This window comes from Sciurus carolinensis, unplaced genomic scaffold, assembly GCF_902686445.1.
Source record: "Sciurus carolinensis unplaced genomic scaffold, mSciCar1.2, whole genome shotgun sequence".
In the NCBI taxonomy this organism is placed as follows: Eukaryota; Metazoa; Chordata; class Mammalia; order Rodentia; family Sciuridae; genus Sciurus; species Sciurus carolinensis.
The window spans coordinates 3,215,520-3,229,194 of record NW_025920123.1 but is presented as its reverse complement, the minus strand read 5'-3'; positions in this window follow the sequence as shown (position 1 = coordinate 3,229,194).

Here is a 13,675-nt window from a genome sequence, read left to right as displayed (position 1 = left end):
CACAAACTGCTTCTTATATTCCCCAACTCCTACAAAGTGGGACCTCTGCCCATTGCACAGATGGGCAAACACAGAGGGCACCAGAGTTCCCGGGGCAGGCCACGGCAGCAGGGCGTGAACCTGGGCCTGGCTGGGGATGGGATTGTGTCCCATCACCTGCAGCTTCCCAGAGCTGCTCAGCGGGAGCTGCTCCCATTTAGCCTTTTCCCAAAGCCTGCTGAGTCTCCAGATAAGATGCCTTATAAATACATAGGACACAAAAGAAGGAGTGCATCAGGGGCTGGGGACAGACGTAGCAATTCATGAGCCTACCTGACATCCCCCATCTCTACTGTGTCCTGTGCACAGCCATGTTACTGAGCTGATTCTCATGGAGACACTCATTTTACAGATGGGGAAACTGAGGTTCAGAAAGCAGGGTCCACAGGGCAAGGAGAGGGCCAACCCGGGACACAGCCTCCCTCCCACACTGGTGTTCTTCCTGGTTCACTTCAGTGGGGACAAGGCCTAGGTAAGGACAAGGCCTCAGTGGGGACAAGGCCTGGGTCATTCCCAGGAGTCAGGTCCCAGGCGGGGCTGGGATGGGAACTGGGCCAGGAGCAGTGGTGCTTCCTTTTCCAGTCCTGGGTTTCCCATCCGGCGGTGGCCTGGTCTCCCAGCGAGAGCCCTTCCTTGACCTTGGACTCTGCATGAAATTCTGCTCAGCAGGGCGGGCAGAGGGCACAGGGTGAGAGTTGTCACTTAGAACAAGTCCGACTCTGTGCCTGGCACCATCAGCATGGTCTGAATCTGTGGGTGGGGCTGAGGGTCCCCAGGTTGCAGATGAGGAAATGAAAGCTTCCTGGATGAGGAGATCCCTGCCATGCCCCCAGCCTAGGCCCCCCACTGGAGAGGACGGGTGCCCCAGGCCTCAGCCTGCATCCCATGTGCTCTGCCAGGTGCTGGGCCACCCCAGCATGGAGCCTCCTGGGGACCAGACCCTGGTTCTCCCTGGCTGTGCTCTCCATGGCCGCAGCAGCTCTGCAGCTCCACAAGCCAGCAGCCAGATGTTGTGTCCAACAGTAGGCCTCAGCTGTGACCCTGGAGGCTGAAGGCCTCCTTGTCTGACTCCCCATGTCTGGGGGGCAGCGGGTTCAGCCTGTGGTCAAGCATATGTTGGGAAGTCACCTGTGCAGGACAGAGAGCTTGCAGGAGCATTCTGTGTCCATCCTCTTGGGCAGGGGGGCATGCCACCAACCTTGCTCTGAAGCCCCCCATACTTACCCATGTTGGGGTCACTTTGGACTGGCTTTCCTAGACTAAGAGGAGGATTCAGCTCGCTGGCTGTGCGACTGGGGTAGGTTGCTCACCCTCTCTGGACCTCACTGCCTTACCTGTAAAGAGCTTATGTCAGCTGGGTCATCTCCCACTGTTGGAGAGGCTCTGAGCAGCCAGGATGCCAGCCGAGGAAGACCACTTTCCCTCCTGGCCACCACCTTTCACGAGGCAGCTCTCTCCCCCGCCGACACATTGTGGGTCCCTGTCTGTAAAATGATCTCACTACAGGCCCCTCAGCAGTCACGTTGCCTATGGCAGGCAGCTTGCCCAGGGTCCTCACTGGACAGGTAGCTGCTATTGTCAGTGTGCATTCCCAGCATCACAGGGCCCTGCCTGCCCAGGGCATGCCACAGACTCAGCAGATGGGAGCCAACAGGTGAGACAGCAAGTCCCAGCTGCTGTAACCTCAGCTTCCTCCTCTGCAGGGAATCCTGTGGGATTCTGGGAGAAGGGGGAGGACCAGGATAGCAATCCATGGTGTCCTGCAGCCTTGCCACTCCCCTACCTCCCGCTCCTCTACCCCTTCCCCCGCAGCAGTGCCCAGACACCTGGGAAGAGGGACACAGATACCAGTTGCATCCCCTTTCAGGGCTGGGCTGCCCCCAGGGGCCTTCTGAAGACAGGCTGAGTGACCTCCCTGCAAGCTTCTGGGTTGGGACAGAGGGTCACCAGGTCAAGACCCCTCGCTATGGTTATGTACCACCTGCCACATCAGGCTTCACCTTGGGAAACCCGAGCCCCAAGTCCGACCTTGGTATGGGCCAGTCCTCTCCCTGGGCATCTGTTCCAAGGCCCATGGAACGGGGAGACAGGATGTACCTGGTGATCGTCTTCTCTGGGGTTCCCAGGGATCCTGGACCTCAATAAGGGGCTCATGGGGGTCTGTTGGCATGGGAGGGGGGCATCCAAGGTGGTGGGAGGCTGAGGTGGCAGGTGGTGACTCAGACAGGGCCATGGGTGATACCTCTCCCCTCTAAGCCTTGCCTTGACCGCTCTGACATGCAGGTGAACTTGAAGGTGAACTTGAACTCATGAGTTCCCTGGGGCCCAGAGTCCAGTTCAGTTCCATCCCAACCCAGTCCCCTGTGGGGCTCTCTAGTCAGCTCCTGGGTTCCCCGTGAATTCCAAGCCAGGGTGGCCCTGGCCAGGTCTTCTTGTGGGAGATATTTCTGTGGGGTTTTAAGTTTGTCATTTCCTGAATAGAGGCATGTCCAGGAGATACCTGGAGCCTGTGTTCACGCACAGCATAGGAATTGGCATGCTGGCTGCCTACATCACAGGGCCCCATGCAAAAAGGCCACCCAAGCCCCCGTTCTAACATCTTTAGGTGGGTCTCAAGCCTAAGGTCAAGGACTCTCCCATGAGGTCCTGCTGAGCTCAGGCCCAGCGCATCTGCACAGGTCACAGGCCCCAGAGGTTGACCCGAGGTTCTCCATGATGCTGCTGGTCCCTGGCCATGCTTTGAGGAGGCGGCAGCCGGGGGACCCAGACCCCATCAGGCTGCGTGAGCTTGGACAGCAACCTTGGCCTCCTCAGGACTCAGTCTCCCCAGCGGGAAGGCAGGAGGGTCAACTGTGATGTCCTTTAAGCCACTTTCTCTCTGGCACCCTACTCCCCATGTAGACCCCTGTGACCTGCCTCCTCCAAACCTCCAGCCAGGATCAGATCGCCGAGGCGACTTCCCACATCCAGTCCAGCTGGAAATGATTTTTAAACAAAGCCCACATTCCTTGAGAGCTGATTGATTGCCTGAGTTCCCAAGTCCACCACCACGCTGCCATTTCCCGGCCAGTGCCAGGAAAGAAGCAGAGACCAGACCCCAGCAAGCGGTAGGTATGCAGTCAGCCAGGGCTCCCCATCAGCGGCCCCTGTCTGCTTGGGTTTCCCTGTGTCCAGACATCAGGGGGTCCTGCAGGGGAGGAGGGTCCTGCTGGGGCACTCGGGAGGATGATTGGAATGAAACAGGGTCTGACCGCCAGTGGGACTGGCTGACTTTAATTCCATAATGGAATCCTCGGGGGGTGGGGGGAATGGTGGCTTCCAGACATGCATGGGGAACAATGGGGCTGTTAGAACCCTTAGCAAGTAGGTGTGCTGGGAACAGGGGCAGGGGGACCCAGGGTGGGAACATTAAGATTCTGTTCCTGCAGGTTTCTGGGCCCAAGCTTGCTGTACGAGCATCCATCTGTTCCAGCATTTGACTTTCAACCTTGACAAAACTGTGGACAAATTAATTGTTCTCCAGGATATTAAGCATCAGAGTCCATTAACCCTTTCTGAGTGACATGCTTACAGAATACTAATGGGGAGGGTTCCGGGCTGCTGCAGGTGATTTTTCTGTCACCAGGGCCCCACCAAGTCCCTGCTGTCTATCTCCCCCTGGCTGGGGGTGCCCAGGGTCGAGTCGCCCCCCTGCCAACCATTTGTCTGCTACCTTGGTTTGCCATTTGGTGCCCAGGACAAAGGGGAACAGGTGGACCCAACCCGAGACCTCCCCGTCCCCACCTGGGCGTCTTCTTCCTGGGAAGCTGCAAGATTGTTTATGCAAATTCCAATATCTGCATGCAGGTGTGCCACTGGAGGGAGCACGGGAGATAATTACCAAATTATGCATGTCAACTTGGTTTTCCTGAATCCTAGCCCTTAAAAGACAGTGAAAAACCAGGGCAGGAAAGAGTCACTTGAGTTCTGGTCACCTCGGTACCCCGGCGACTGATGACAGAACAGAGGAAACCTGGGGTGGAGTGCGGGATCCAAAGTGGGAGGCAGGACTTCCCAGCTCCAGGCTGCCACCCTTGCCCAGGTGTCCTTGGGCAAGTCATTTCCCGGGTCTGCAGAGGGAAGGGCAGGGACAAGCGTGACGTCCTTTGAAATACCTGTGGGGCATGGTGGTGTGGGGTGCTCTGAGCTCAAGACTGACCAGAGCAGCACAGCAGGGTCCCCCCTGGGATGTGAGGGCCCTGGGGCTTCCTCTCGTCCTGCAGACCTTCCTCCTGTGGTCTTCTGCTGGGTGTCCCTCTATAGTTATCAGGGGTGGGGTGAGGGAGGCCCAGGGAGGCTGGTCGGGGAGGCTCAGGGAGACAATTATCTATTCTACAGGCTGCAGCTCAGAACTCTGAGGACCAAGGGACAATCCCGAGCTCTGGGAGACAGGCTGAGCTTGGTACTACTCTTGTGCGGGGACAACGCCTCCCCCTGCAGATAACTTTCCTGATCAGGTGAGGCTTAGTACCACGCCTCACCTGGTGGGCAGCTCAGAACCCTGTGGAACAGGGTGTGGTTCTTGTCCTGGAGCATCCTGAATGCAGGGAATTCACTGGTGGGGCCTCACTCCAACTTAGTGAATCCCAGATCTATCACAAAAGAAAGCTTAAATGACCTCCGCTACTGCGGCCACCATCACCCCCACCTGTTATGGAACTCTTAGTACTGAGAACTTTCCATGAAATTTCCAACCTACTGACCTTTTACTACCACTCTATGAGTTGGATCCTATTATAATCTCTGCCCTTTGAGATGAGGATACAGAGACTCAGAGAGGCTAATCCACTTGGCCAAGGTCACACAGCAAGTCAGTTACTGTGCTGAGATGTAGACCTGCATCTGTCTGGCTTCAAAGTTCACTGGCTATACTATACATGAAGCTTTTTAATCCCTCTTCCCCTCTGGCCTCAGGGAAAGGGGAGACTTCCTTACTCCCTGCCCTACTGGCATTCTCCACCCCCTACCCATTTCTCCCAAGATGCCTTCTTGGACAGCAGGGGGCAGGGAGAAAATTGAGCCTGCTACTTGGTAACTGCATGGATTTTTATGCCTGTATAAACACCACACACGACTTCTGCACGATTTGGAGCTAAATGCAGTGTTATTTGATTAATGCACATGTAACACTCGAGAATATTACACCTATTAGAACTCACGGACAATTAACACTCTGGGGCCACTGCCATGTCCCATAAGCACAGGCTTGGAATCCTTTCTGCATGGAGCTGACTGCCCCGGGAAAACACCCCCACCCACAGCCTGACCACCACCCACCTCCTTGCATGGGACTTATTTCTCCTTTTTAACCTTTGCTATATTTAATTCCAGTACCTCTTCTATATTTAATCTGGAAATTTGTCATCCTTGCTTGGGAAAATTATTATACATAAAACACTGTATTATACATCAGATGATATAAAAAACATTTCTGTTTTGGTAGTATGTGCACAAAAGAAATTTCTAAGCTCTGTGCAGCTGGGGCTGCTGGGTCATGAAACATTTTAAATTTCTTGCTTCTTCTCAGATTTCTTGTTTTAATGCTCATAAATGAAAGAAAAGTCACCTCTTCCAGGAAGCACCACCAGATTGCTCCAGCCTGTTCTAATGCTTTTCTCTGTGGATTGGCTCCAGGAGAGGCTAGTTGGTACCCCTCTGGGAAATCCCAGGCCTTATAGATGAGAGAAAAGATCCAGAGATTTTTTTTTAAGCCTGCTCTGCTCTTTGGAGTTGCCAAGGATGAAATAAGATTTGGGTGTTGTGCAAACCTGCAGCTGAGTCTCCACTGCATATCCATCTTTCCATCTGTGAAATGGCCACGTGATTTCTTTAGTGATGGCTTGTCCTTCCTCATGTGTCAAGGCACCTGTCTCGTACAGGGTCCTGTGGTAAATGACACAGCACCCAGAATAGTCCATAAATTAGGCACTTCCTACCACTGCAGAAATAGTTGTTGAGCACCTCCTGTATACTGTAAGATGTGTGCTGACCCTGCTTCCACAGGCTTCTACTCTAATGAGGCTGATGGTGATAAATCCACAGGAAGATGGAAGATCCTGGCTTTTGCTACCTATTAGGAAAGAAGTTTCTGGTCGACAGGGTGGTGATGGGTGGGTGCTTTCCTAGGGTGGTGAAGAGGGACTTCCTGAGGAGGTGCCTTAGGAGCAGGGACATGAACACAGGGCAGAGTGGACATCAGCAAGGATGAGGCTGACCCTCCTGGGGTCGGTGCCCCGTCCCTTGCTGCCTGTCCATCACCATCTCATGAGACCACTGGGGGGGCTGCAGGGGCGTGTTCCGAAGTGGGGCAGGAGGAGGGCTTGGAATGGACGTTCCTGCTTTGAGGGAAAGAAGTCCTCAGCCAATGACAGACCAGTGCTGGGTATCAATGCCCGGCTCCCTCACTGACCCCCAGGTGATGACTTTGAAAGGTGTGTTCTGCAGGGTCCCCTGCTTGCCTGAGACCAAACCTGCCATTTAGTGCAGCCAAACTTCACTGTGACCCTTCTAAGAGCCCTTCCTTGGTCTCTGCTCCTGCTTCCTGGACCCCATCCCAGATCAGCAGGTCCAGGGGTGCTTATCTGGGGCTCAGCTGCTGGCCCAGAGGGTAAGTGAGTGGTGGATATTCCTGGACCCCCAACTAGGGTTCCCTGAGATTCCTCTAGAACCCTTCCCGAACCCCCAGTGACCCCTGGACACTATGTCCTCAAGCTAGGGGGATGAGCAGGGTCCCCAGGACTGGCCTTTGGATCTACCCCCACCACTGTTTCCAAAAGGGATTAAATAAATATGTCCAGCTGGAGGGGGAGCCCACTTTCACTGCCCACTGGAGGGAAATTAAATAATGCTCCTTTATGGAGCTGTGAGCTGGAATAAGCCTGGCAGGTGGGCAACTGTGGCGATTGGCAGCTTGTGGCAGCCCTAAATCAAAGGAGCTGATGAAATTTCTAATAGCAGGAGTGTGACTTGCATTGCATATAATAAAGTTCCCCTCTTGAAAGGCAGCTCATTCCAGCCTTGTGCCAAGGATATTAAGCCCAGAGGACCAGTGGCTGTGGCCAGGCTGGACCAGGCCAGAAGCCAGCAGGGCCTGGGAGATGCAGGTCCTTCCCCAAGTACAGCCCTGGCTGTTCTTGAAATGGTCCCGGGTTGAGCTCTGGGGAATGCCTAGTCTGGACTTGATGGGTGTGAGTTTGTGACATGGGGCCATAGATTGACAGAGCAGTGTTTTTCATTTTTGTTCCCCAGTTGGGCAAAACAAGGCTGAGAGGTGTTAAGCACTCTGCCCAAGGTTGCATAACAGGGACACAGTCTCTATATGAGCAGACAGGGAAGGGGATTAAGTCAGGTCTGATTCTATCTCTCACAGCTCCAAAAGGGTTTCAAACTGTTCCACACAGGGTCTGGAGCCACTTCTCAGGGTGACCAGGCTCTGTCTCTCTGATCTGCTTCCTAGGCCACTCCTCAAAGAAATGAGCCAGCTCGGCACTTCTATCCAGATGCCCACAGGCCATGGATGAGGGGAGACATGTCCACAAACAACCCTTAGGAGCCTGTCATATCAGCACAAAGCCAGCTGAATGCTGAACTCTTGAAGTTGAACCAGACTGCCTGGGATCCACTTGTTTCCACCACACTGACTATGTGACTTTGGGTGAATTACCTATCTTCTCTGACCTTCAGCTTCCTCACCTATAGAATGGAAATAAAAAGAGCACCTGCCTCCTAGTGTCAACATGAGAATCAAAGAATGATTCACATTGAGCCACAGCACACATTAGGCCCATAGAATGCAGGCTGCTCTTTCTTCCTGGCAAAACAGTCTCTCTCCCTCCCTCCCTTCCTTCCTTCCATCTGCACATCCATCCATCCACCCAACCATCCACCCATCTACGCATCCACCCACCCACCCATTCATCCATCATTCCATCCACCCATCCACCCACCCATCCACCTATCCACCCATCCACCCACCCATTCATCCACCCACCCACCCATCCACACATTCATCCATCCATTCATTCACCATCCATCCACCCACCCACCCATCCATCCCATTCATCTATTCATCCATCTATGCAGACACCTTTCCATCCATCTTTACATCCATCTGTCCATCCATCCACCTATCCGTGCTTTTGCTGCTGTGCCCACAGGAGGGGGTCTCTGAGTCAGAATTAAGCCATGGACACACACACATACACACACACATTCAATCATGGAAATAGAACTCTGAGGAATGCTATGGAATCTGAACTTATGAGAATCAGGCCTTAGACAAAGGGCCTGCACTAGATTTCCATGGCAGAGGTGAACCAGTCAGAGGTCTCAGGAAATCTCAGAGCTGGATGATGCCCGTATCCCATATCACTGCATAACCTTTTGCCAATGCTTAACTGTCGCATTCTGTTTTTCCCATCCCCAAATTGGTTTGTAACCTTTCGCTGTATGGTATAATTCTGTTCATCACACTGCGTAGAAGGTAAAGAGAACTGCAACATAAGCACCAGCGGCATGTGGATGTGGTGTGTCTCCACACGCACTGCCAGCCCAGCCTGGAGTTCTCAGCGCATGCGCTCTGTCTGCGTCTTTCCAAAGCTGACACGTGGTTGTGGTTCCTGAGAGTGCCTCAGTGCTCGTGGTAAGTACCTTCCATATGAGTGTCTCTGGGGACCGCAGCAGCTGAGAAAACAAAACCAAATGACAGTGGTGCAGCATCTTCCAACACACAAGATTACGTTTTTGTAAATGGATACATCACAACACTCTAGTGAATTTCTTGTGTGATATTTCAGTTATGCACAAATCAATGACAATTAATGTGTTAATTTTATTTCAGATCAGAAAAATGCTTTCTAAACTGTCAGGAGAAAATGATGTGTGTCAATTTGAACTATTCAATTTTAACATGTAGCCCAACATTTCCATGAGTCTCAGTCTTGCACCAATGACAATTTATTAATTAATTATTTTTAAGAAATACCAGCACCATTTTTAAAACTTCATATAATTTGCAAAAATTTACATAATTTTATATTTTGCAGAATAAACAGGATAATATCTGTGATAATTACACAGAAAAATACATTGGAACTGTGGAGGAAGCTGGTATAGAAAATTCTGTGAATATCTGTTTGAGATACTGATTTTATTTTCTTTGTAGATGTACTCACTAGTAGGATTGTTGCATTGAATGGGTCAAATTATAGTTCTATTTCTAAGTTTTTGAGGAACTTCTATACAGATTTTCATAATGATTGTACTTGTTTAAATTCCCACCAACAGTGTGCAGAGATCATTTTCCCCCATATCCTCTCCAATATACATTATGGTTCATTTTTTTGATAGTAGCCATTTGAACAAGCATGAAGTGATATCTCAATGACATTTTAATTTGCAGTTCCCTGATGATTGAACATTTTTTCATACACCTGATGGTTATTTATGTCTTTTGTTTGAGAAATATCTATTTTAGTTCTGTGTCCACTTTTATATTGGATTGATTATATTACTGCTATTTGAATTCCTTAAATATCTTGAATATTAGAACAAATAAAAATAATTTTAAAAATATCTTGGATATTAATCCATTACCATGTGCATGGCCTACAAATATGTCCTCCCATTTTATGGGTTTTTGTTCACTTTGATGGTTGTTTCCTTTGCTGTGAAGAAACTTTTAAGTTTGATATGATACCATTTATCAACTTTTACTTTTGTTACCTGTGTGTTAAGTGTTATATTCAATAAATAATTGCCCATACCAATGCCAAGGGACTTTTCCTTTATGCTTTCTTCTAGTTGTTTTGTGGGGTGGGTCCTTGATCAATTTTGAGGTGCTTTTTGTATATAGAGTGAGCTGGAGGTCTAATTTCAGGATGTGAAAGAAATATCAGCACTTGCTTGTTCATGGTAATATTATTCACAATAGTCAAGGTATGCGATGAGTCCAGGTGTCCATGAATGGATCAATGGGTAAAAGTCATTAAAATAAAAAAGCTATAAAGGATCCGTGGAATATTACTCAGCCTTAAAAAAGAAGAAGATCGTGCATTTGCAACAATGTGACTGAATCTGGAGGACATGACACATGTTAAGTGAAAGGTCAGGCACAGAATGACAAACACTGCATGATCTCACTTATCCATGCATTAAAGTTAAATTCACAGAAATAGAGAAGAATGGGAGAAGAGGTGTGAATTAAGGAGACATTAGTCAAAAGATGTAAAATTTTGTTTAGGAGGAGTAAGTTCAAAAAATATATTATAAAAACATGGTGACTGTAGTCAGTAAAAATGAATTTATTGAATTCTTGGGTATTTTTAAAAGTCCATTTCAAATATTTTTACACAAAATATAAAAAGTATATGAGGTAATGTGTATGTTATCTAGCTTTAGTTAGCCATTTCACAATGCATAGTATTAAATCAAAATTCATGAGGCCTAGATACTTCTGAAATGGAAAGGTTTATTTCATTAGAACAGATGTTAGCCAGAAATAAAGGACCTGTCCTGATACAAGTTCCCTGGGCCACCTGCAGCCTGGCCAGATAGACGCTAGAAGAATGTCCACCAGATCTAAAAAGCCACAGTATTTGAAAAGGACCATGTGAGGAGAAGAAGGCACAAGTTGCTGACCTTGAGCCTGCATTAGCCAGAGACAAGGAGGTGGGGTACACCATGTTGGGGGAGCATTGGCACAGGGTGGTCTGTGTATGCTGCTCCTTGAGTGGTTGGGGCTGTGGGCAAGAAGCAATGGCACCTGACCAATCATCCTTCTGGGCTTTTGGGTGAAAAGTTTCAACATTTAGAAATGTAGAGTAGGGTATTTTCTGTTATTTTCTTGTGGGTTTGGCCCAAAGCCATGACACTTTTTCTTATCTCTTCTTTTCCCTATCCTTTGTCCTTGTTAACTACATTTAGAAACTGTCTTTTATCAATACGTTTTTTTTCAAACAACAAAGAAACAGACAGGGTTTATAGTTAAGAATGGAACATTTAATGATTTGTGTATTAGTTAAAGTATAATTTCTAGGTGAGTGTATTTTAAACTTTCAGAGGCAAATAGATTGGGTCGAACAAGTGAGGGAGGAATAAGGAGTCAGAGACTTGACTGACATTCTTTGGGCCTTTAAAGATGTAGTGCTGCTGCTGTTGATAGCCATTCTAACATGTCCAGGTGCTCAGGCTTATCTCTGTGTGTGAGGGTACACTCTACCGAGATTCAGTAAAGGGGTCTAGGTACACCTCCTCCACCCTGAAAGGAGTCTGTAGGTCCACCTCTGCAGCAATGCCCCAATGTTACCTCTCTCTCTCTCTCTCTCTCTCTCTCTCTCTCTCTCTCTCTCTCTCTCTCTCTCACACACACACACACACACACACACACACACACACAGGCACACTTGAAGTTCTTTGAAAAACTGCTTTTGTCTTTGGTTTACTTGTTTTGCTTTGAGTATTTTACATTAGGTTTTCTGGTCTAAGAGCTAATTTTCCCAGAAGCAAGAGTAATAAAATTATCACGACCAAGGTTTCTTTTTTACATTTTAATGGCACTCTGGTCTTTCTAAAGCACTTTTACATTTGGTCCCAACCACAATGGGCAGGAAGCTGAGGATGAGGTGACTTAGCAGAACTGGGATGTGGTTAAGTTGCTGCTTTTCTTCAAGAACAAAAGTGTGTGTGTGAACGCCTGCACATGGGAAACAAAGGTGAGTTGGATTCCTGATTTGGATTCTCAAGAAGTACAACTAGTTCTTACCCTGGGAAAGGGAGACTTGGGAAGGAGATTTCCATAAATCAATAGCTGGATCTAGAATAAGGCCTTCATTCATCAACTTCTGGAAAGAGTTCTTGAATCCCTTAATATGTGCACAAGGTTGACAATACGAGCATCAAGAGAAGCCCACATGTCCGAGCTAGTCCCTGCTGAGGTCAGAGAAGGCAAGAAAGGGTGCACAGTTATCCTCCTGCCCTTACTCAGGATGTGAACCTGAGTCCTGGACAGCCCTCAGGCCCTGCAGGGTGGGCTTGCTGTCTGACTGATGTTCCTGCTCCTTCCTGGGAGAGAAAGAAATGCCCTCCTCCTACACATCTCTGCCCTCAGGTGCTTCCCTTCTTATCCAGGAGACAAGGAGGCAACTTCTGCTGCTCATCTGATGAGGATGTAGAGTCACGAATACCTCCTGGTTTCTCCTGCCCCACCAGACTTCCTTGAGGTTTAGGCTGCCACGGAAGAATTGCTCATTCCAGTGCCTTATGAAAGTGGGTGTTTAGCAAATGTTTGTTGACTGAGCTTAGGATCAAGAAGGGGGAGGAGCCAGCTCCTTGGGATAGAGGGAGCTGAGGTCACTTTCCTGCCACTCCTCCCAGACCCCTCTTTCTTCTGCTTTTAAAAGACGCCACATTGTGGGAGCAGGGTTGCTGGTCCAGGGAAGACTCTGAGGTTATGCCATTAGCAGAGACCTTTTCTCACAACCACCAAGTGGACATCTTTGACTGGGAGCAAATGGGAATGAATGAAGGGAAAAAAGTTTCCACCCATCTGTGGTCCATTGTGCTTTTGCAAGTCTCTGCTCTCTGGAAAACCCTGACATGACAAAAACACAGGAAGAAAGTTGAAATACACTATGTGCAATGTGAAGTGTGGAGAACTTTACAGGCCATGGGATTCAGAGCAAGACCCACAAGGAGGAGAAAGTAGAAGGCGATTCAGGTCTTGAAATACAGTGCCACTGGGCCAGAAGTCAAATTGTCCTTCCAGATGGTGAGGTTACTTCAAATCCCAGCAGCCAGGAGCTTCTCCAGTGTGGACAGTTCAGTGATCCCTCCCATGGCTGCACGCTGACATTCTTGCAGAGATCTTAAGAGTCTGAAGGAAGCTAACAGGTCCATCAGAAAAGAGAATGACAGAGGAGAAGAGCAGAGGAAGGGATGGTGGGGCAAGAGCTCAGTGCAGAGGCAGGGTAGCTGTGTCAGTCAGCAAGGAGGAAGGAAGCCCAAGAGATGTAAGGGTGAGTGGGTAAGAGACAACTGAGGATCTGAGGCTGCGTGAGATAGGGGTCAAGTTTTATGCAAGTCTTAGTGCTGGACAAACATGTTTTACTGGTGATGTGACAAAAAGTACCCCATTCTTTCAAGCACCAGTTCAACAGCAAGTATAAACAGGTCACTTTATCTTTGTAAACCTCACAAAGTATATATTTATCCCTGCAGACTGTGTGTGTATTTCATTCCTGTGAAGTGCCAGTCACTCCAGTGCAGAACCAGCCATGCCCTCCCCGTGATTCAAGTAGAGGAGCTAATCGAAAGCCAAAAGAGCAAATGTGAAAATAAATTAATTAGTTAATTGAAAAAATTTTAAAAGTCAAATGAGCAAATACATAATTTTTTCCAACCGGTAGCTAGTGCTCTCAGTAAGTAGGGTGATAAGACAGAGACTTTCAGATTGAAAAAGTCTTTATGACATCTCTTAATAATCTGTCTTCTTAAGGAAAAATTCCTGGATCCTTCAGGAATTCCCATAATGAGTTCCTTTGTTCTGTACAGTGCACCACACAGCTGCTACCTCACACAAGGACATTGGAGAGTGCACACT